General features: G+C 37.6%; 1 long non-coding RNA gene across 1 annotated transcript; it reads left to right on the top strand.

The window, feature by feature from the left end:
• The first annotated feature begins 873 nt into the window (after window positions 1–873).
• On the top strand, window positions 874–21,454 carry LOC121671956. The gene is made up of 3 exons (XR_006018681.1): window positions 874–1,709; window positions 11,091–11,198; window positions 13,099–21,454. It is a non-coding gene; the product is annotated as an uncharacterized LOC121671956 (long non-coding RNA).
• The last annotated feature ends 2,000 nt before the right edge of the window (window positions 21,455–23,454 follow it).

Genomic DNA, 23,454 nt, shown 5'->3' on the forward strand with positions numbered 1-23,454 from the left:
GTTACATTGAAGGAAGTTGTTACCACTTTATAGACAAAGCATAGACATAAAAGAAAAGGCAAAATTAGCCAAATAAATTATGCATTGCAAATCAACATCTCAGCACTTACAGTATCCCACCCCTTTACTGTAGCTCCTTCTTTCACCATATGGAGAAATAAAATGCATTTCTAATTTGTTTTCTAATAAGTACTAATTAGTCCAGGCCTTTGAGATCCTTAAGGAAATAAAGTGTGTCCTTGTAGCCTTCCAAATAAAGCTCTAAAGCTGCAGCTGTTACAGTCCCACATTGCTCTTCCTTCCATCTTCCAAGTAAAAACTGAAATCTTCCCTTATTTAGATTTTAATGTGAGATTAATTTAAAATCAAATTGACTAAAAGTAGCATCAGTCATTTAGTCAATGGGCAATGTATGGAAGCTGCTCCTTTGTGGTGACTTAACAGATGATGATCTGAAGGAAAACACACAGATAATGTTAAAGTAGAAAGAAGCAAATGATTTTAAACTGCTTATGTCAGATGATATTATTAGCAGAAATAGTTAAATGGGGAAAGCCCATTTTGCTGTGGAAATGTCTGCTCCCTCTGCAAAGCCACTCTGAAGCAGTGATGTGTGGGGCGTGGGGAGCATCTCCCAGGAGTTGTGTCTGGAATGACCTGTGCATTCCTGGAGTCCATCTCCCCTGACCCACTGAAGATTTCATCATGTATCCTTCAGCAATTGTCCAGCTTAATTTTACTCTAAACCCGACTCTTTCTTTAAATTGTGCACACTTTTGTAATGAATAATAATGTACTTGGATACTTAAACTTTTCTTCCAGTACTGGGCTGCTTTCTGGGATATGTACTCTGGTGTATTTTCAGGGGCTTAACATGTCATACTGAAAATCTCTGCAAATGTACTCGTGGTGTGTGAGAAGAAAAAAAGGAAGTGCTTTATCACATCCACTACTTCCTCTGCCGCCTTCAGCCAACTTCTTGGGGTCTCCGCCTTGTGAGATGAAAAGCTGAAAAAAGGTGCAAAAGTTGAAGAAACTCTTGGTGATTTTTGCCTACTTGACTCTAATGTTTTCTAGTGCCTGCTCTGATTCACATGTTCTCTCCAGCTATTCCCGCCAAAGTTTTGTTTGTCTCTCACTTCAAATGTTTCCTAAAAATCTCTTTTTGATCCAGGGAAAAATAACTGCTCATTAGTCCATTGCACAGAAACTGTATAGGGGAAGGTGATTTTGCCTTTAGAAGGTTTTAAAATATTAAGATTTTTTCCCAGCATTAATTTGGAAAACAAAACAAAACGTGATGTCAAAACCAAGTTCCAGCTTCTGCTGGAACTTTCGTTTTTTACAAGTCAGCAAGTTCTTAGGCAAAAATACTTCCCTGACACTTCTGTGACCTTAGGAAGGGTGGCTGTATCTGCGGAGTCCTGGGCGAGCACTCCCCATGGCATGAAGCAGTGCTCAGCAGTTGCCGGTGTGGTGGCACGAGTGTGCTGGGCCATGGGGCATGAGCTGCTCTCCTCTCGCATCCCTGCTGGCAAATTGGGCTCTGCTCCACTCAGCTGAGCATTAAGCACGTGCTAAACAGAAGCACATGAGTCATCCTGCTGACTTGAACTTGAGCTGATGAACAGCAAGCAGGAAGAAAGAAATAACAAATACTTTTCTTCACGCATGAAGCCCTTTGGTTGTGCAGGGATGCTGTTATCTGTGTGAGTAATACCATATCCAGCAATGTTTGTCTGAATGCCTGAAGAAAAATGGGAAAAGGACAGGGTACTGATACCACAGAATTGTAGTCCTTGGAAATTTTACAGTTAAGGTCATTGACAAATATTTTTGTTACTTGGTCATCTCTTGTAAAGGACCATCAATAACATTTTCTGGTATGCCTAATTTCTTTGACTTTGCATGCCAAACTGGACTAAGCCAAATTTCTACTTTCCCCTTCTTAGTATTATAAGTGCACCCAGAGTTGCTGTTTTTTGTTGGCACAGTTAAACTGAACTAAACTTTTCTAGGCACAACAGCCCCAAAAGCACTAGGGAGACTGCGATATGGACATCCAGTGTTTGTCAGTCTGGACATCCCCAGCAAGAAATAAACCCTAGGTCATCTAATTAATAACCTTAAGTATTACCACCTTTTTATTTGTTAGGAGAGTATTTGCCACCATTTTTGAAAGTAAGAGTGTCTTTACTTGCTGAGAGCGTCATTCCATGATCCAAAGGAAGTTTAGATGGCTAAATATCTACTTCTACAGATATGGATATTATTGATAGAGTTTTGCAGGAAGTAAAATTTTGGATATGTAGAAACAAATGTCTGTAGGCACAGAGGGAACTTTGTAAAAAAATAAATCCCTAAGAAATTCAGGCTGTTCTTGAGTTAGGTGGTGACCAGGGAAAAAGAATTTAGAATAGCATTTAGTGTTAAGGCTACTCAAGCCCCATTGTGCACACCTACATCATTCGCTGTATCTAGCCTGTGGAGATGTACTAAATTTCATTTTACAGTCATTTTTGTTTTCTTCTTCTCTTTCTGAGAATGATAATTTTTTGAAAGAGCACTGGATGTCATATCCGTTTTTGGTACATGGGATCTTAAAAGAGATAGACTGTGATGTGAGTTCCTAAAAACTGGTTGTGATCCAAGTTCATGTTCTTTGCTTGTTTTTCAGTTTTACTGGTACCTATTTGGCTTCTAGCTTGTGTGTTACTTTTTCTGCTCATTTCCATAAATAAAATGTTCTTTCTCTGCCATGTTGCTGTTCCCCCTGATTATATCCTGCTGTGGCCTTGGTGTAATAGTGTTTCTTCTTTTACTTAAAACAGCATGCAATTGCATTTTGAGTTAAGTTAATGGGGGATGGAAGGGATGTAGCCAAATCTCTGCAGGACTCCCTGAGTCTCACCACAGCATCTCTACAAAACCTTTCTATGGGCCTGGCTCAGTTTTTCTGCTGGTTTCTGTCAGCTTTGTTTATTACCGACCAGTGTAGAACATTTTGTATGTCACTTGCTATTTAATGAAATACCCTGCAGTAAGTTGAATTTCTAGTATTAGCTTCCAGGGAACCAGTAAGAGTCCAGTTATTGTTACTGCTGTTAGGGGTGTATTGGTTCTTAGCCATCATTAAAAGAATGAAGTATTACATCTGCTAGGCTTGCATTACAAAGCAGCTACATAAAGCTCAATGTGAGCTTTATTATCTGTTGGACTTCCCATAATGTCTAGCATACAATGCAGTGCACCTATTTAGCAAAAAGGTTCCCTCTGCAATTGAACCTTCCCTTAGAAATAGAAAAGGATTTTCAGGCTGTGAATCTGCAGGTAGTAATTTTAATAGCCGCTAATGTGAATTAATAATTCTAATAGCCTCATTTCTGATGCATTATCAGAATACTGGAGAGTGGGTTGCCATGGCTGCTATATTTTATCACTCACAGCTGTGTAAACTCTTTTAGGTCAGCCTTTTTCTTTGCTCTCTTTTTTTTTTTTTTTTTTTTTTGTCTAAGAAACCATTCATGTGACTTCTTACTTTTAGAGCCCTCATTCAACATGGACTAACACAGCTCCTAGGAAAGTATTTTTTTCCCCTCTTGGGGACTGAGCCATATTATTATCAGCTTAGAAAAAATTCACTATTCAGGGAAATGTTCAAGGTAAAACCAGTTGTCATCATGCTGGCATATTTATCATTAGGAATACATGGTCTGCCCAATACTCTTCAGAAAATTCAGTTGTGCAGTGAAATATCGAGTGAGACAGAAGAATGTATTCTCCATTTCCCAGGATGCAGCAAGCTCTAGAAAATACAACACGTTTCTTGATTTGCAAAAGTGTTATATGTGGATAAATTTGCATGGATATAAATTTTGCATTCTTTGTCTAATAGCAAAACAAATATTTAAATATATGAGCAACCTCATTCCTGCTTGGCAAAGCACTTGAGCATATGGAACTTAAGTTCTTGCTTAAAGTAAGCCTTTAATTGCTGTTTGTATCAATTGCTCATCTAAGGTAAAGAAGTAAAAGCTCAGGAGGCACAGCAGTCAGTTCACAGGGCTTTTTATCTCTGACAATTTATTTATCAAAATAAAATTATTTCTGTGCCATTTGTGGGCAAGTCAGTGGTGGTGTTGATTTAGGGAGCATCTTAATCATGTTGGCTGGCATCACCAGTCCATTCGTATTTATAAATCTCTTGAAAGCAGAGCTGCAAACTCTCATGTCAAGGACACCCAACCAGATTTCTACGATAGCTATACTTCAGTGTACTTCAATAGTCTAACCTGTTAATGGATGGACCTTAGAGTGGAGATTTGCATCTGGTAATGAGGCAAACTTTCAATTCCTTATCTGAAGAACATCCAGATCTCTGCAGTCAGCAAAACATCTCCAAATCTTACAGCAACAGACTTTATAGAGATAACAATGGTATTTCCCAGAAGGGCAAGAGTGGTCTTTCTCACAGAATTTCGGCACTGCTATTTCTGGCTCTGGATTTAAGAACAGAAAGGGAGGGGAATTTTAAAAAATGTAATTTACTCTTAAGAAAACCCCCTTTGTTTCTGTTTTGGTTCTACAATTAGGCACAGGGAGAGGAAGGGACTCACTCTTCTGTGTTTTCTATACACCCAAACCTACTTTTCCTCAGGATTTCTAGTGAACAGTTTTCAGGCAAATCTCTTCTCCTGTGCTGCAATATCTGTTATCTGAGGGTGGGATGCATTCTTAGAAACCTCTCTGTAGCACTACTATTTTGGGGCACTGGAAGAAGACTTTGCTCTACAGCGTAGGGCTCCGTAATGCAGACAGCACTGCCCTTAGTTGATACTCCAGTTTGCTTCCCAGCTTCTCTTCTGTCGTTTACAGCATATTCACCTTCACATCATGACTCATTTGCTTTCACAGTTGTTAAGAGTCACCTCAGATTTTGTACCCACAGTTACTGTGCATTTTGTACCCTTAAAACCCTCAAGGGCTGACCATGGTAAAGCAGGGATTAAAAATGTTTGATGGATGACACCCTTCCTCTTCACAGAAAGCATTTTGTCTATTTTGTATTAAGAGATTTAGACAAAATTACATCTCTAAATGCCCTTCGTTACCATGAATCACACCAGCTACATACAGCAGGCAGCACAGCATGAAAACAGATCCTCGCATGACACATCTAAGCAACTGTGCCTCCACTTACTTGGACTCCAAAAGACTATTTAATGTAGTATAATGTACAAAATACACATACACACTGTTAATTTGAAATATAAAGTAATAGAAGCATACTCTATTTTTTAACTCTGGAAAAATTATTTGGGTTTTTATTTTCTTGACTCATTCTGCTTCTTAAGAAAGAGTTGATAACTGAACCATTTTAGATTACAAAAAAAGATCTTTCTATAGCAAATATAGATTCCCACACACTGTCTCTCAAGAAATAAGTATATAATCGGATTAGAAGATATTTCAGATTTGGACAACTCTAATTAAATTACTTCTAACTTTTACTGGCCTCTGTGGATCAATCTCTTCTTGACCTTCACAGTCCATCAATATAAACAAAAGCAAAGCAAAAAAAATCTTCTATCTGAAAAAACCATACCTTTCTCTTATTAAAAAAAAAGCCTGTAGGTGACTGGATTTGTTTGGCACTTGACCTCATCGTGCATTAACATTAACTTAAAAAATCCACACCTATTTTTTTACATTAACTTTATTCCATGGTACAATCCCTGTGTAAAGAAGTTTCTTGTGCAATCTGGTTTTCTTTTGCATACATCATTTACCATCTTTTGAGGTAAGGAATTTAAATGTATGCTGATGCCTTTATCATCTTGACAGTTTAAGGATAAAAGTTCTGTCCAATGTGATGAACAAAAGACTTTTTCCTTTAAATGTATAAAATAGAAGACATTTTCTTTAAATCTCTTAGAAGATTAAATGCCACATAATATTTTGCATAACATTTAGGAAATCTTTTACTTGAGAAGCCCAGAGTATATGTCTTTGAGGTGCTATTCTGATCCTTTGCATCTACATAGTGTAATTGTAATCTGATCGTGCATCTCCTCACTTGCCACAGTAATGGATGAGGACATACTCTGCTGGAATTCTGTCCTTTTGATGTAGATGATGTGCCTCAACAGTAGCCAATTTAAGGGGTCTGGAGGTAGAACTGCATATTTAGTTCCTTGGCACCTGCTGTGACTATGTGTGCTTAGATTTTTCAATTTTAGCATTTATATAGAAACAAAAGGAAAATAAAAGTTTTTAAAATTAGCTCTTTTATGAATTAAATTTAATTACAGTGATGCCAGTATGCATTAAAGTGAATGTTGTTGCTATGAAACCACACAGCCAGAATCAAAACAGTTCTTAGTGAACATTGTACAACCACTACATCAAATTTAATCTTGAAGTAAGTACAAGCCATATCAATTAGAGATGTGACAGTTCTGCGTGTCTCAAGGCTAATTTTCTTCCCGCCAATTTTTGTGCAATGTAATGTGTGTATTGGGAAGGAAAATGCAGTCTCATGCCTTTATCCCATGTGTACAAGTGATTAATCATAAGCTTCACACTGTTACTGCTGAGGATAGTGCATTGACTTTGGATGACCCTGGTTCAGAAGGATGACCCATCTTCAAAAGTTGAGAAGTGTGCATTGTGTCACATTTAGGAATGTACAAAATATTTTTTTTGACTGATAAAAAAGTATTCACGGTTCTGTGAAGTTTTGAAGCTTCGCTGAAAATGAAAGCTACTTTTCCTTGTAAAAAAAAAAAAGACATTTGTAAATATCTTTCTTTTTTCTTACTGCTATGAAAGATGATGTTTGACTGTAAAAATGAGATTCTCTACCGAAGTTCAAAGTCAGAACATTTATTATTTATTTTTTTTTCACATTTATAACTTGTTGGAGAAAAAAATCTTTAGTTGCTAGGAGAAATGTTACTGTCTTTCCTGCACAAAATGAAAAATGGCAAATAAGACAAACTTGAGGTTTGTCTTTTGCAACAGAGACTTCATGAAGACATGTAACTTGGAAAAATAAAAGATAAATAAATCATTCCTTCACTTCTGTTGCTCACACTTTTCTTCTTCCTTAAACGTCTGCACTTAGCTGTAGACTAGCTGTCTTCCCCAGATATTTTTTCTTCCTTTCTAGTCTCTTCTTTCTCATCAGGCAATTGAAAACATCTTTACTTGTTGCCCTGAGGGAATGCAGTAATTTAACATAAAATTACCCAGGGATTCTCCAGATGGAATACAAGGGACATTTCCTAAAATACCAAGTGAACACTTTCTCTGTTGGTGACCTGAGAAAAGAGTCAGTTCCTGATCAGTTCCAAAACTCATCCAGCTACGGTATGATGAATGTTGGGTTCATGAAGCCTCAGATGCCTTCCAAACCACTTACTCCGTAAACTTCTCTTCCTTTTTCTCTTAAATGATCACTATTATTGTAAAATCTAACTACACACATACACCATCCTTCTGCTGTCTGCACCATGACTAATGAGGAACAACTCCTCATGAAGCTTCTGTTCTTCCTAATTTTAGTCTAAGCAGGGCTAACACAAAATAAGTTTTTCAGCAGTGACCATAATGACTGTTGAATTAACCCCCATAGGCCAATTAGTTGCAGCACAACTTTGCAGCTCATATGAGCTGGGGTTCTCCTGCAAGCTGTCTCTTGGGCAGCCCTGCTAACAAGCCACATAGCAGTCTGGGAATGTCACCAAATGTCTTTTCCTTTGCTCCAAAAACCCAATTGGTAAAGTATTCTCCATAAAATAATAGTAAACAGTAATGTGGGAGTAGTGGGAAAATCCGCTATAAAACTTCCATTAGTTAATGAAATTGGCTGTCACAATCATGTGAAAAGTTCAAGGAGACAATCTTGTTAAACAGCCATTTTGCATAGAGAAATTTATATTGCTACAGACCTTTTCAAATAACTTTGAGGTTTTCCAGAACAATTTATGAATGCTGAGCTTTGAAAGAAGAGAGATCAATCCACCGCAAAATAAAGTTGGCTAGCAACGGACATTTGGTCACAGCTCAGACACTCCATGTTCATTTATAACACACTTCTATGTAGCTCAGCAGTGATTTTTCTCTGCTGAGGAGCTCCACAGGCTTCTTTGATTCCATTTTGTATTGGAAGCTGTTTTAAAACATCTCTGCAATCACATTAAATGCTCAAGCATCAACACGGAGTTCCTAACACTGATGACAAATTACTCTTAAATGAATAGCTCCAAAGCTGATGGCCTCACCATCACTGTGTTTTCATTTGTATTGCCCTCTGAACCCGTCAAATCTGTCCTTGTCTTGAGGCGACCAGTCTTCTGAGGTTAACATTCTTACTTAGGACTCTGAAATTCTTGACCTACCCAGACACAAAAACTGTTGACTTCATAGACGAAGGACAAAAAAGCAGAGTTTTAATCTGTTTTTCCAGCCAGTCATCTTCCATGCATCTAAATTTAACAGTTGCTCCACAAAACAGTTGCTCCAGCCAAACCAGCCCAATTCAATCAACAAAATGTTGGGCCAAACATCCAAACACGGGTCCCTTTAAAGGTTTGGCTCAGACAGTATTTACCATGTAGTGGGCATATGTGGCTCTGAAATACAGGGTAAGGGTAACCAGTTGCTCTCATGGCAGTCTTATAATAAACGCACCCTGAAACCAGCCCATGTGTGGTACCTGTTACAGGTACAGCTTCATTACACTGTTACACATCTGTATCAGTGGGTAGCTGTAATGCCTGTCTGGTTTCTGGTCCCCTCCTCTTCCTGCATTCAGCATTCAGGGGTCTCTGGTGCTTGGTTTTCTGGGGGGTCCTTGCTGCACCATTAGGATTGCTTTCTCCTACATTGGTCCCGTTCAGGTTTCGAACACCTCTTCATTACAGAGATATATTCAGGTAATTGTGATCTTTTGATTCAGTTGCCTAAACCATGCACTCTCTAACCTGCATTGGCTGGTTATTGCTGTGTGCCTGCTGCTCGGACAGCATTTGGAATGCTTTGGTCTTGCCTCGCCAGATACTGACCTTTTGATAATTATTTGCAAATAACATGGCTGTAATATGCAAAAGTTTTCAATAAACACTTTAATATTATAATGATACCTAGAAGATTCCCAACCTGTATTATTAACAATGCAATAAGTGGATTAAATAATACACGTGGTAGGTTAGATGCTGTGGAACTGCAAAATATATAATCCTATAAAAACATCACTATTGTTTCAAATTTTAATTCCCATGTTTTAATGTTTTCCTGGATTTGTTGAAGCTTCCCTTAATTTTTCTGGAATTCTACTATTGAATAGTTCATTATAGATGTAGGTATAAGGTTTTTTCCATAAATTCTTCCATCCATTGGCTCAGTTGGAGTAGTTTTAAATGAGCTTAAAGCCAGTGTGTTATTTTCAATTACAACAATGGCAAATGTGTAAGTTTTATTATGCACTTGAAGCCATCTGACTGAGAGCACAGAGCACCAAACATCTTTGGATAAAGTTTGGTTTTCAATTACAAAGTGTGATCTAACTGCCAAGATACCACATGACAAAGTACATGAAGTGAGTGTTTTTTCCAGGCTGAAAAAGATAACTTTTGCATTGAGTGATTCTTCAAGGTGATGGATATTTGCTGTTATTCTCCCGAAGCAAGAGAACAATTGTTGGACATCTCTAAAGCTACTTGATTAGCTCCTTGAAAGCCAAAGAATCTTTCTACTAAATTAGTACATGCTTGCACATACAGATTTGTAGTATTTTGATTATCAGTATATCTCCACAGTTAGAGAATTCATGGCCTCTACCATTTCTTAGTATTTCTTAAGACAAACACAAGGCCTTTAACTTACAAATATTTATTTTAAAATATTCCAAATACAACACTACAGAAACTGTCCTCGATCACAAATATGATGTTGTAAAGCTTCGTACAAGGGTGTACAGCCTTCTGAAATAGAACTTACTAAAGCCAACTTTTTTCATTTTTACCTTTTTAAGTTTTGGAAATTTTTCTTTTGTAACAAGGTTTGCATACCAGATCATCACACAGGCCAGGTAACAGTCCAGATAGATTCTTGTGCTGTTTTTATAACACTTGAAGCTAATGAAAAGTAGATGTTAGAAAGACTATGGGCCTACTTTGTTATGTTCTAGAAAGTGCAAACTTCCTTTTTCCTATATAAATGCTTTCATCATGTCATTGCCTATCAACGATAAATGCAAATACATTAGATAAGCATGTCAGATCTATACTATTTAATACCCCTCTCACTACCCACACACTTCTCAATAAACGTAGGTATCTATCTCTCTGTTGCACTCATATATTTTTAAATTTGTTGTCTGCATGGATTTAACTCAAAATATGTTCCAGCTGATAATTCAAAAACTTGTGTTCAAAGGAATACTTAAGTTGATTTGTGCAATATACAAGTCTTTAAATTTGAAAAATGTTTCCGTTGTCCATGGTGGTTTCAAATATGTAGTCTTCTCTCCATGTATTTCACATACATCTGAGAATAACAATAAAACACTTAATTCCTCTCTTTATTCCTTTCCTGTTTCTTTTGCTATCCCATGCTTTTGTCTGCAGTATCTTTTAGGACCAGGCTAACACTTTCACCCTGTTTGCTGTATACACAGCTGAATCTGTTACAGTCTTATCCATGATTCTATTCACCTGTAAAATCTTTTTGACCCTTTAGACATTGATTAGAGAAGGCTACCACTTGAATAGTTTTCCACCCCTCCCCTCCACTTATTAACCTGGTAGGATTTTAACTCTCACATTGTTCTTGTAAAATTTCTTCAGCTCTTCAAATACTATTTATGAAATTCTCCAATTTCATGGTTATTGGATTTACTGAGCTTGGTTGTCTCTTCAGCCTGGTTCAGTGCTTCATGTACAGCTAGTGTGAAACCCTCTTTCTAAATATTGCCAACGTTCTCAGTCACTAAACCCTGGCTCTGGTACCCAATAGTTTATTTCCTTGTGTGTATCCCTTGGTGAATTTAATTTAAATATTTATTTAGTTTAATCTTTTTTCTGCAGGGTGAAAAAATGTACCAACAATTTACCAGCACCTTAAATGAAGTGTCAAACCTGTTAAGCTCCCTTCCTTAATACACTTTTACCTTTTGGGTTACTTTGCATTTTTGAGTAAGTATAGCCCAGCTAAAATTCATTGGGGCTGGTTGTTCAATTAAAGATTGATCTTCACTGTTTAGCCCTGTATGTTCCTCTGGCGCTACTAGCCAACTTGTATGGTTTTCCTGTTTAAGAATCCTATATCCTTTTCTGGTTCTAACACGATCAGCATCCAATTCTGCTGCAATAGTGACTCATTATTTTGTCCTCGATTTGGAAATTAATTTGGTGATCACTAGTTTTACCATTTCCTTTTTTTGTTTTAATGTTACTAATTTGCATACTCCTGTTAAAGAAGAGATTGTATGATATTCATGTGGATTCACATTAAATTCTACGAGATTGGGGTCATACTAGATATCTCCATTCAAGGTGTTATTCCTCACTTGTACAGCTGTTGCAATATGTATTTTTTATGCTTATGCTTTTAAGTTGGTATTTTAAAAAAATGTTTTCAGACTGTCATATCTCGTGGTAACACAGCATGTGATCACATTTCTCCTCTGATTCTGCTTTTTATCTTCCAGCACAACTTGAAAGTAGCCTGGGCTTCACTTAATTATGGTTTAGCTCTTGCTTCCTCTTACAAGCATGGGTTATTCATTTTTATTGTGTTATGTTCCTTTTTCTAGAAACCTCAGCATTACTGCTGCTCAGAGTTCTTTACTGCTACATTGTCAGCATTCATTTTTTTCTACCTTCTGTTTCAATTCCATAGCTCACCTTCTGGTCTTTGGTTCTAATTATTTTTTAATCTTCTTTTGTTTAATCTTCTCCTTCTTTGTTCTACTTTGTTGGGGTTCTTTTATCCTTTTATTTTTTGCCTTGTCATCCTTGTTTTTATTTTCAATGTCTTCTATCCTGCCTCTGGTTTCTTCTCCTGTACACTGTGATACCCAAATGGCTCATCTTTTGAACACATTGGATTCTTGTAACTGAATTTTTCATTTCATATTAACACTTAGATATCAAGAGCTCATTGTGCATTTTCTAGTGACCCATGGAAAACATCTTCTGTTCATGTATTGGGACCCCATTGTGAAATCCATGATTCTAGCTAAGAATTCATTTTCCCGCATCCTAGAGATGATGAGACAAAGCTTGTAATCATTTTAATCCATGGTTCAGTTTTTGCTGTTATGGGTCTGTTACAGAATCTGGTACTGATTCCTGATTTCATAGGATGTTTGGGTATCTAAAACTGTTAGTACCAAATGGTGAAGGCAAAAAGACAAATGTTGCAGGAGGGTCCTTAGGTTGTGGGACTGAACTGCAGCTACATCACGCAAGCAAGATGGGGGATGTTTCTATCCTCATGTCATGTTTTCAGTATTGCTTGGTTTCCTACATTGCCTGCATCCTCCATCAATTGCTGCAAGCAGAGTTAAGTTAGGCCCCAAGAGGAGGTGACCAGATCAGGCACCAAAAGACAGTTATGTTTATGGTAGTAAGACAGTAATACCATAGTACTAAACACTTTCATGCCACTACCACAGCATTAAGACAGGAGATCAGGATAGGATCTGAGACATAAATTCTGCACACTTGATTCTGAAGTACAGCATAAAGACAACAAATTCCTTTTGTTGCTGTTGTATAGATAAATCTTAAAGATACTCTACATGTGGTATCCTTAGGGGCAACTACACATCTGTTTTAATGACCATCCATGTGTCTGTCTGCTGAGTCTCTGGCCCCCTTTTCTTCCTGTAGTTCCAAGGTCGTTGCTCCCCAGTTTTGTGGTTCTTTCTGTTGCATACACCCTTATCCTAGAGCCACTGGTAGTTTTCTCTGTCTGACCATGGTGTTGCAAAGCACATATGTATATGCATATGCAATGCTTCCTTGACTTGTCATTGATATCTAATTCTGGTAATGTTATTATTACAGATTTGGATTTGCTTCTTTTCAGGTTGTAACACCCAGAAGAGTAAGCACAGAATATTTACACTAAAAATGAACAGTGTGGAACTGTGACAGATGGGCATTAATCTGTCATCAATTACATCGGACACAGAACAGAACAAAGTTGGGAAGCTGTAAGAAAATATGAACCCTATCTTTTTTGAAGAAAAAATGAACTGGACACAGACAGAAACCTCTAATCAGAGTAAGTAGGTCATAAATCCTGATTTTTTTTAAGGCAGGATCCTGAGGAAGATGTGGAAGCCAGCCCTAAAGAAAAGGCTTTATCCTCACTCAGAGTCCTGTGACACAGGAAAAAAAATCCAGGATCAAAAATTCCCCATGTAACTGTGGGACTATTGGTGGTATTTTCAGAGACCTTTTCTATAACTGCATTTGAGGGGTGAGATAATGGAGGCAGACAAATTTCATACCAAGGAGTATGACTGGACTCACCAAAAGAATGTGAGGGGGCAGTTAACAAATAGTGTCTGTAGCAGTGGTTATGGCAGTGCTGGGGTGTTTTGCGGGCAAAAAGATCAAACATAAATTAAGAAGCTGGACCATAGGAGACTCTGCTCTTGCACATTTTGCCTCACAGGGTTAATGTTTGCACTGTGTGAGTTAGGTGCAACCATAGTTTACTTTATTTTACTTCCCTTTTCCTGTCTTATTCATAGTAAATATGTAGTTCTGGTGTGTTTGAGGTTTATGAATGTCATAGTAGAATTGTCTCAAACATATAAAATCTACCTATCAGCCTATGTGTTTTGAATGGTGCTGTGTTTCTATCACTTGCCTGACATTTGTTGTTCAAAGAAATGTAGGTGAGATCTACCCAGCCTAGGATGCTTTGCTGTGAGGTCTGGCAGCTGGCAGGTGAATGTACTGTGTTTTGAGCTCAGAGGAGAGCTGAGCTTATAAGGTTATAAAGGGACAAAACTGTATTTTGTCACATGTGTAAAACATATGATTCATACCTGCAATTACCTGCTTGCACTAATTTACCCCATATATTTGTTTTTTCTGATTAAAATTCAGGACTATCCTTACATTTAACTGATAACTGTTTATAGGCTCACTGTAAAACTCTACCATTTTTGTAGACAGAAGGAACTCCAGGGTAATTATCAGTTCACATAAAAACATAAACAGATGCCCCATAGCAACACATATTTTATTGCTGAGAATGTAGATTTTATAAAAATATCCAGAGACAGTGCTGTGAGTAAGCAAGACTTGTGTGACTAGCATTCCAGATGCCCTCATGGTACGGGCACTGCATCTGATTTTCAACAATATTAAAGTTTCTACTGATTTTACAGGGAGATTTGGGAACTTGGAGAATCTGGACTTTCAGAATCTCAGTCTGCTTCTCTTGTGGATCAAAATGTGGCACCATTTTACCAGAGTAAAAACTCTTCTGGGTGAGGCTGTTATTGCTGAGCCAGTGCCAGGTCCCACTTTGGGTGCAGCATTTGGAGCGGCGCTGAGCTCCGGCTGGTCACACAGCAGAGAAGCAGAGCTTGTTCCTTCGGGCATGGAACAACACTAATGTAATTATGCAGCTTTTAGGACTAGAGCTAGTATTTCCAACAGAAGTCAGAGCTGTGTTATACCAGATTGGCCAGTACTAACCCAAGGATCTCTTTGTGAGAGAGGATAAAATCTTTTCTGATGGATACAGGGATATCTTCCTTGTCTGTGCCAACATCTGATGCTAAGAAATTATGTTACTGATACTGAGGGTATCAGCAGATCTCACTGCAAGTGTTAAACATGGGACAGAAATCTCTTTTTTATTTTAATAAAAAAATAGAGTTAGATTGAAACTAACTTTGTTGCATGATTCTGAAAGATAAGACTGGAGGCACATTGCTAGGCCTGAGTCAGTAAGGACTAACTTTGCAGTATCACCTGAGCAAGAAATGTGCCCAGTTACCTGTTAAATTATCATCAGAGTTAGACAGAAGGTACAAAACCCTGATGGGTAGAATACCTTTCTGAAAATGCTAACTCTGGTTTTTTTGTCATGAGTGTATCTTCATACATCTCACTCCACTGAAAAGAAAAAAATAAAGGAACATCTCTCATGAATAACACAGCAAGACAGAGACATTTAGCACAGGTTAGCACAGCTAATTTCAGAGTCATCAAACTGATCAAAGCCTCTTTAACTGAGTTTGAACTATCAAACTAATTTTGTTGTTGGCTTTGTACCATCATATCCCAATTATTGATCTATTGCTGGGGGATCCTTTTCAGATACTGTATGATATATTTCGTGCAGTGATTCCACTGCACCAAGAAGTGTTTGCCGGGTCAAGCAACACATACATTTTCCTGTCAGACAAACAGATGTGCCCATCTGTTCAACCTTTAAAGACATACTCTGATCTTTACCTGACTAATACTTGAGGCCTTGGAAACATTTTGGATATAAGGAGTTAAATAAGAAGTGGACTGTTTTTTCACTGGGACCTCACAGTCTGAACAGGCCTTCTGCTTCAGGTCACTTCTATTCTGCTCATGCCTGCATGGATAGAGTGCATCTCCATCTGTCCTTGTCAAGCTGGAAGTAGCGCACTATTTTGTCCTACTTTCTAAACAATGATTTTTTGGATACTCTTTAGCCGCAGTAAGTCTTTGTAGTGATAGGCAGGATCCTGGTGCATAGGACTTTTTTTACAGATTCTATGTACAGGTGATGCCTGTAATTTTATCTGACTGGTAAGTGGCAGTGAAAATGCAGTAATGCAAAAGCCACTTACATTTATGTAACATCTTTCAATCACAGAGCTGTAGAATTGTAACATTATAAAGCAGTGTGAAGTTTTCTTTCACTCTGTCCCTGCCCAAAGACCACATGGATTGTATTTGCCATTCCTGGAAGGTGTCTTATCCTTTAAACACTCCAGTGAAAAACATTGTCCTCAAGAAATCTGTTGCATTTCCCTGTTTGTGTATCACTAGAACATTGTTTATGCACATGTAGCTTCAGCCCCCCTTTTCACTTTCACCTGGAGGTTGTTATTGTGTGGCACCATAGACTTCTCTGCTTTAGGCTGTACATTCTCTCTTCTATCAATCTTTCCTGATAGCTCATATTTTTTGTACCTTTGATTGTTTTTGTTCCTCTCCTCAGGGCTTCCACACAAAGTTCACAGCTGGTTTTTGGAGTGTAGTAGCCAAAACTAGTAGAAATATTTCTTCTAAGTCCCTGTCATTGTTGAAGTGAAGTGACAGGTTACTTAGTACATCCTATAGGCTACATTTCTGCTTACACATTCATATCCTAGTAAAATGCATATAATTTGGACAGATCAATCTACAGAACGTCATTTGGAGCATTCACTAAATCAAGCTGCAGCAATGTGATGTGTAACAACATTTCTGGTTTTGTTTTAAAATTATGTTGTTAAATATCTTGTCCAGTTGTTACACAGTGAAGCAGTATCAGCAGCATCCCAAGAGTTTTGCTTCTTATTACCCAGAGGTAGACTTAAATCACACTACAAATGACAAGCCTGATCATTATTAATTCTGAGCAACCTTCAGTCATACAATTCCATCTCCTGGAGCCAGTGAGATTCTTCACACAGAGAGGATGACTCCCATGGAGGTGGCCAAAGGATTTACACTATCTAGTTTTGAATAAATATTGACCTACGTGAAAACTGAGGAAGAACAAATGCCAAAATAACCAGTGGTGGCAAATTACGCAGTGTGTTGTATGTGATGTGCTGATATCTCTCCTCTATAACTGAAAATCAAGGATTTGACATGCAGTGTCTGACTGAAGCTTTCAAAGACCTTGAATGCAGCTTTACTGACATTGGGTTTTTATGCAATTTGAATCTCTAAGCCAACACAGAGGTCCTTGCCTTAACTGGAGGCTTAGTGGTTATTGATAAGATGTTAGGAGAGAGCAGACATTAATTATCTGTGTTCATAATTCAAATTCATTTTTTAAACACTGCAGCATCTTGTCATTAAAAATATAGATGCTGAATGATTGGAGTGTAGACCCCCACAGAACTTGTCAGCAGATTCCATGGTAGCTATTCCCTTTGGAATCAATTAAAAATATCTTCTACAAATCCATTTGTTCTTATCCACACTTAAAAGGGATCCACAAACAGTATATTAGGAAAAAAGGCTTTAACATCAATTACATCAAATTAGGTAAAGATTCTTCAAGAAATTGCTAAGCTTGACATGATATGAATGTATTTAGCTGAAATCTTGACTTGATATATTCAAAATATTCACTGTGTGTCATGAAAATAATTTTAATGGGTTTGCCATTAAGACTTCCATTGTTTTAGGCATTAAAAATGGACTTAGTACTGAAATCACTCCTCCAGACCCAGTCTTTATGCCATATTTAGAGCTGACTACAAGCAAAATGTCTGATTCTGCAAGTGCTTGAGAATTTCAGCATCTTAATTTCTGTGACTATTTGTTTGCCTGGATGTTTATGGTCTTATGTCTGTTCAAACCAAGGTCATCAGGACTATTCTGGGCCTCTTGCACTTTAACTAAGTTGTAATTGTGTCTGAGTGTAAGCAATCAGTGAAATAATAATACTTCACTGCTTTTTGCTTGAGAGACTAGAAATTATTTTTCCCGTGCAAGTGGCAATATGTGCCATTAATTGGAAGATGGGCACAAAGGCCCCTTTTCTGAGACAGCTGAGGAATGGAGCAATGCCCTGGCAGCAATCATCTTCTGCTCAGGCCTCTGTGCATCCTCAGCATAAACAGGGTGAGACATTGCCCCATTGGTCCTTCGTCCTAGACAACAGTCATTAAGGACCTGTGTTTGGGGCCAACTGAAGTAGCCTCCCTTACTGGCTTCAGTTTCAAGACAATGGCTCCAAGTTCAGGGTAGTGTGCCCCCCAAAGCATGTCTGATTTCTGTAGAACTGTCCAGGTTTTACAGACTTGAAATCCAGGCCCTCAGGGAAGTCTACTCCAAAAGGAACAAAGTTTATCTTTGTTAGGTAATTAGGCTGTGGAGCATATAATTGCATAGATTATTCCCATAAATAAAGAACTGATTTTAACAAGAAATGAATATTATGACAAAAAAGGTAAATGGGGAATTATATTGTAGCCAAATTGTATGCTGAAAGCAGTGTTGAAGCTCCAGGGTATTTGTGTCAATAATGCAACGCATCTAAGTAGTTGCTAAGCTTACATACATTTGTGGAACTGTTGGAAAAAAATTGTGACAAAATGTTTTTTAAGAAACAAAATGTATCCTAGGCCTTATAAATTCCATCCATTCATTAAATCAAGACTTACAATTAATATCAGAGTTTAGTATACTTTAGGACTAAGAAAATCTCCTTCAGTACAAAAACTCCAAAAAATGTTTTCTCTTAAAAGATGAAAAAGAACCCCAACCCCATCAATACTCTTCTCTTCAAAGTTCTCTTGGAACAGACATTGCTGCCCCTTTTCCCCTTCTCAAGGGTCTGCTGAAGACATTCCTTACTGTCTACACCCATGATAAGGAAAATGACCTGGAAAGCAGTGACACAGAAGACTCTCATGGGAAGAAGTGTGAAAGGAATCTCTGAAGAGTTTTGAGACTTAAATATATACACCACAACATATCAGTCAGTTTTGTCAAGATCTGAACTGTGGATCCCAGCTCTAGGCATCTGGGAATACTTTCAGTACTTCTGCCCACAGCCCAGGGCAAAATCACTGATGATCAGATATATCCATTTCACACCTTCCACACTTGTGCATGCTTGGATTTCTACTTGGCTAGTAGGTCTCACTAGCCATGTGTGTGGCTGTACGATTTCAGAGAGTAGAGACTCATGGCAAGGTAATGAACTGGACAGTAAAAAGGAGAGACTGTTGCTTCTCAGAGCTGTGATAAAAGGCTTCTATATCTGGCAAAGTATAGAAACTGGTGTGACAAGACATTTCACAAGGACACTGCTCCTGCTGAAATGTCACCAGGGCAGAGTGGGGAGTCAGGAGATAGAGAGCTTTGGTTAAATTTTATTGCAGATCCTCACCTTCATATGTTTTAGTCCTTAAACTATGAAATCAAGAAAAGACACAAAATACTTTTAAACCTGGTTTGGGATTGAGTGGTAAGAAAATATATGTATCAGGAGACAAGAAGATATATGAAGTGTTCTAATATTTATAAATATCCTGCAACCCAGGAAATAGTGTTTGTGATTAAAATACAAATTAATCTTTTCTTTATACCTTCCCATGCTGTGATGATCATTCAGATATTAAATATCATACACTATCCTCACACAACCAAATGTATAGCTGCTATTTTTTGTCAAAATAATTACCTTTTCCATATTACTTATGTTTCTTATTATTTTCTTTGCTATTGAATGTCGAGATAAAAAGGCACTCACATTCAGTTCTGTATACAGAGTCAGTAAAAAATTGTGTATGCGCAACAGGGGAAATCAGAATACTGTAACTGTCTTGATTGCAGTTGTTTTGATGCAGATATTAAAAATAAAAAAATATCACAGGCGCAGTGTACTTCCCATTGAGATATTCCTCATGGAGAGATTAACCTGTCCAAACAAAGACATCTATTTGAGACACCATCTGGGGTGTCCAGGACAGCTGTAAGAGCCAGCAGACACAAACCATGATCTGCAGATACTTACACCCTCTTGGAGCTACAACTGGAAACTGCGCAGTACAACCCCGTGTAAACTCCTTTCACATGTGTACCTTAAGACGGAGGTATTTTTGACTCTGAAAATTTTTATAGGAAGGACAACAAATACAGTTCACATGTAACACTTCACATGAGAAAGATACCTCCAATCCTTCAAAGGTTCCTCTTATTTATTTCTTCTGTAAGACAGAAATGTACATCAATTAACTACCCCTGAAATATGGATCCAAATCAAGTTCTCACAAAATGTGTTGTTAACAACACATACCAGTAGTATGTTTCCATTGCATCAATTGTTTTAGTGATAAATAACCCTTACAAAATAGAATGACTTGTTGACAGACAAAAGCACCATCTAACAATGGTCTATTTAGACTTGCAAATGACAGAACACTTAATTATTCCAAAATAACATTTTCCTATTAAACTATGATCATTAAATCCATCATCCTTCAGTTTATATGCATGAAACATTTATCATGTCTTCTACAAACAGGAGTCAGTCATCTCAATATAGATTTTTGGACCATTCATTTCATCATGGCATTTCATCAAAAGCCCAGGGTTTCATTTATTTTCTGTTACAGAGATAAAGTGTTTGTAAATTATGTGATAAGACCATAAAGAAAAGTGAAGTGAAATTCTGCTCCATACAAAGATGATAAATACAATACCTACTTTGAACACTGGGATTATTGTGTGAGAAAAATGAGATATTGGAAGTTGGTAGCTATGTTTAAGATAAGAAGTTTTTTTCCAAAAATTTTTCATTAAAGTCAGGGGCAAATAAAGAATTATCTGAATTATTCCATTTTTTTTTTTTAATGGCCATTACAGACCTTAAACTAAAAAAAAAAAACAAACCCCAACAAACGTAGAACAACTGGAACTAAAAGGAAGCAATTTCTGTGGTCCTTTACTTCTTCTGTTGTGAAACTACTAAAGGACTGTTTTTCAGTTTCCAAAAACACATTTCTATTGCATTAACATGTGCTCTTGTGTGATGTGTGATTTTCAAATGCTCATTCTAGACAACCAAGCCAGAATCCTTTTTTCCAAACAATATCTAATCTCTGTGTTTCTGGGTGTTTCTAGTAGAAGCCTGAGCTTTCAGTTCAAAACCTTATTTGGGCAGTTTGCTGACACACACATTTGGGACATTCATAAGAGCATTTAATCTGTACCTCTTGGCATTTTGGCTTCACCTTTGCATGAGTTCATTTTGGCAAGGTTTATTTCTTTCATTGCCCCCACCCCTTCTCTCTCTTTTTCTATTTGGCAGAGTGGCAGCTTCTCTCCAAATCACTGCACCCAAGCCTCTTTGAATGATTGTTTTTACTTTTGTAATGCAATCTAAATCATAACTACCATAATGAGAATGTGCTTGCATAATTCCTGTGGGACTTATTTTGCACAGACTGCACAGTGGAGAGCATTTTTATTTTATTTGCCAAGGTAACAAAAGTAGTGTTTTCTATGCTTTTTCTTACTTCAACTACATAGCAGATTAGCTTTTCTCCTCTTTCTACCTATGTTTTTTTCTTTATATAAAAGACCTAAAGAAGAAAACTAAATAAATAATGGATGTACAGAATGTTCTTGGCTTCTGTGTATGCCTACAGGTGTCCTTTCATCATATTCATTTGGCTGGCAAAGTGGAAAAGTGCTTGCAACCTGAGGGTTAGCTTGCAAAACAAACAAAATTCAAAATACATTACAGAAAAGGAAGAAAACATTAGGTTTGGCTTATAGTCTCTTTCGTGGGGGGGGGGGGCGGGAGAGGGGGGAATCTAGAATTTAAACATGTATGTCTATCATACCAAATAGTATATTTAAGAGATTGTTAGGATTACAGAATGGTTGAGGTTGGAAGGGACCTCTGTAGGTCATCTTATCCAACCATTTTAACAGACACAAGGATTGAAAAGTGAGGAAGTACTAGTTTTTAAGTGGTCTGTATAACCTTAATTTGTCTTTCTCCTGAGCAAGTATTTAAACAGAACTTTGATTACATGTGTTAAAGTTATTTTTTCCATTTTGCCCTCATATTATTTAAAGCACTGGATTCAGAGAGCTCACAAAAGACGAATTAGATGCTGATGTTTTTTTAAGCTGACCCAGTTCACTTTTTGATGTGTCTAAGCCTTTGTTTTTAATACACACTACTCAAACCTTTATCACCAATAAAAATCATTACACTTCCTCTTGTGTGTTTATATCATGATCAGAGGGTGGGAGCTCATTAAGATATTTTGGCTTCTAGTACTCATTTTCAGATCTTACAGAAGTGTAGATTTCTACCTCGCCTGCTCACTCTGGAGTTCTTGAAAGGACAATGTTAATTAAAGCACTTTGTCGCTTCTGAATCCTTCAGAAGTTAATGACCCTTCTATATGTTAACTGCTCACCCTTTTTCCTGTGGTTCCTTAAACTTGTTTGTAAAGCACCCTGTGAGCAATATCCAATCCCTCCAGAGGGTTCAGCAAAGTTCAGGTCAAAGCAGTTGGCTGCTGTGGTCATGGAAACTGATCAGGGCAGTCCCCAGTGTCTTTGGGCATGGCCTCTTTGAGACACGAGGCATTAGATACCTGGTGCCTTCACTGTGAGATGAAGTCTTGAGAGTAGGCTTAAGCACCCTGATTCATGAGGCAGGTGTTTCCTGGTCCTTGTTGCTAGTACTGCTGTCCTCATGCTTGTAACTAAAATCATCTAGTCCCTGAGAAGAGCTGAACTCTAATGCAATGGATAGATGGGTCTATAGGGCTATCATTCCTGATATATGCAATCTGTACGAATGACAGGGAGAGCCCTTAGACATATTTTTATATACATATATGTGTGGGTATTCTCCACAGATAATGCAAATATACGCTGTGCCTCAGATGTCACAGCTGTATGAAAAGACAGCATGCTTACTGCAAATAGAGTATTTGGAGAATTTGAATTTAAACAGAATATGAGTGCGTGAGAATTTAGTGTTTTAGGAGATTACAGCTGGATCAGATTGCCACGGGAGTGACAGAAGATAAGTCTTGACATCAAAGTAATTTCCTTATGGAGTTTCAAACTTCAGCTCCAAAACTCAGACATGCTAGAATCTCTCAATATGATGGTTGCAAAGGTTCTTAACATGACTAAAAGGATGTATTTTTACTGAGTGTGTCCTTGGAATTATCTGACTTTTAGTCAAGACTTTCCAAACCCAGTTCAGCTAGAGACAGATACCCACCATGGAAAATTTAAGCTGTAACAGTTAAATTTTGTCAAACTGTATAAGTAATTGAAAGTAAGTTCTTATAAATGAGCATTAGGCAATCTTAGCTAAAGGCATTACTTCTCCTATTATGTATAAACATACATGCTATGCATGTACATATACATTATATATCCGTATGTATAACAGGGAATTATATGCAGCTGGCAGACAGAGAGACACAGTTTTATGTGGAGCAGTGGCTTGTACTCTTTAGGCAGAATCCTGAGGTTATACACTAACTTCCAAAGCCTCCAAATATCTTACATAAATTTAAAGTTCATGAAAAGTGTCAGCCCAATGCTTGTTAAGAAGGAAATCCTTTGTTTAGGTACGGCACGGGGTGGCACGGAGAGCAGCAGCCCAAGCTTCCTATGTAGCTCTATCAGATGTCTCATCCCTGACCTGGAATGCAGGGGGGGAGGTGAA

The sequence above is a fragment of the Corvus kubaryi genome, unplaced genomic scaffold (assembly GCF_017639235.1).
Source record: "Corvus kubaryi isolate FWS band 111438036 unplaced genomic scaffold, C.kubaryi_AGA036_p1.0 37398, whole genome shotgun sequence".
Taxonomy (NCBI): domain Eukaryota; kingdom Metazoa; phylum Chordata; class Aves; order Passeriformes; family Corvidae; genus Corvus; species Corvus kubaryi.